Here is a 1,807-nt window from a genome sequence, read left to right as displayed (position 1 = left end):
TTTTTCATTTCCAATCTGAGTTCCTCTATACCTTTCTGCAGCTCTTTCTTTATTTTAGAAGCCATTTATTCATTGATTTCAGCTGTGTGACTCCCACTTTGTTCTGTGTTAGTGTCCTCTTCACTTGTTACAGGTGGGCTTGGATTCTAAGATTGCGTTTTGCTCCTTTTCATTGTCATTTTGTGTAACACTGTCTTGTGACCTTTGTTGTAGATATTTGGTGCAGTTATAACCTTAGCACCTACTGAAGTTCAGGTGCAGATCTACAAACTTTGGATTTACCCAGTTGTGCCTGGCTTGAGTTTTGCTGCTGTGCTCAGCTCCTTCCTCCCTTGGGGATGAAATCTGTTGTACTCCTCTGGCAAGATGTACTGCTCCTGGGCTACACTCTCTGCAGGGATTGCAGCTGCAGGGTTTCACCCCAGGCCTATGTGCCAGGCCTGAGCTGAGTCTGGAGATGACAAGGTGGAATAGGGTGAAGAGGCAGCTCTCCCACACACTCAATGGGCCTGGGCTAGGACTGGATCTGGGGGTTCCTGGATCATGGCAGTAATTCCTAATTGGTGGGTGGGGTGGGGGAGGTGCTAGAGTGGTGAGGGGTGTCCCAATTGGGTGCAAGATAGTCTCAGCCATGCTGCGCCTGGGCTGGGACCAGTAGGTCCCCATCTTCCTCCTTTTGCATGACTTGTACTTGGCCTCCTCCGGTGTAATATGATGAACAGCAATGTGACCCTTGGTGTCATAGATCTGATGGAAATGCTCTCCTCTCTTGTCGATGCTGATGACATCTATAAAGCCAGCAGGATAAGTCATATCAGTTCAGACTTTGCCGTTCATCTTAATGAAGTGCTGCATGCAAATTTTGTTTAGTTCATCTCCTGTCAGAGCATACTTGAGCCTGTTCCATAGGAAGATGATGAGAGGCAGATATTCTCTCAGCTTATGGGGACTACTGGGTGGATAAGGAGCAAACACACTGATCAATTTATCGAACATCCAATGCTTTGGAGTGCTACTCACTTCATAAGCTTTTGGGACCACGAGCCATGGTTGAGCTCTGGCTCACTTCACTGTCCTCACTCCTCACTTTCTACCTCTAATATTAAAGAGTTAAATATTAAAACTGAAACACTAAATCTTCTGGAGGAGAAATTAGGTAGAAATCTTAAGGACATAGGCATAGGAAGACAGAGAGTTTATGAACAAGAATCAAACTGCATTGGAAATCCTTCAAAGAATCAACAATTGGGATCTCATCTTTTTAAAAAGTTTCTGTACATTAAAAGACATCACCAACAAAGTAAAGATAAAACTTATAAATCAGAAAAATGTATAACTGACTGTCCCTCAGACAAAAGACTCCTATCTAGAACATATAAAGAACTGAAAAAAAAATCAAGCCTCCAAAATTCAAAGACCCAATCAAAAAATGGGCATCTGATATGAATATACACTTCACAAATGAAGAGATACAAATGGCAAATAAATACATGAAAAAATGTTTGACATCATTGGTAATTCAAGAGATACAAATTAAAACAATGCTGAGATACCATCTTTCACCAGAAAGAATAGTTATCATGAAGTCAACAATTGCTGCAGAGGCTGTGGGGAAAACGGAACCCTTCTCCAGTGTTGGTGGGAGTGCAGGCTGGTACAACATTATGGAAATCAGCATGGAGACTCCTCAAGAAGCTAGGATTGGAGTTCCCATTCAAGCCAGCTCTTCCCCTCCTAGGTAATTTTCCAAAAGAACTGAAATCATCATGCCACAGCTACACATGTGCACCCAGTTTATAGCAGCACA

The 1,807-nt window shown here is 42.7% G+C and overlaps 1 pseudogene; it reads right to left on the bottom strand.

Moving 5' to 3' along the window:
* LOC101563229 overlaps positions 1-1,048 on the bottom strand; it is a 17,540-nt pseudogene extending 16,492 nt beyond the window's left edge.
* Positions 1,049-1,807: the final 759 nt, after the last annotated feature.

The sequence above is a fragment of the Octodon degus genome, unplaced genomic scaffold (assembly GCF_000260255.1).
Source record: "Octodon degus isolate 3935 unplaced genomic scaffold, OctDeg1.0 scaffold00034, whole genome shotgun sequence".
Taxonomy (NCBI): Eukaryota; Metazoa; Chordata; class Mammalia; order Rodentia; family Octodontidae; genus Octodon; species Octodon degus.
The sequence above is the reverse complement of the archived record's forward strand: the minus strand, read 5'-3'. Positions and strand labels throughout refer to the sequence as shown.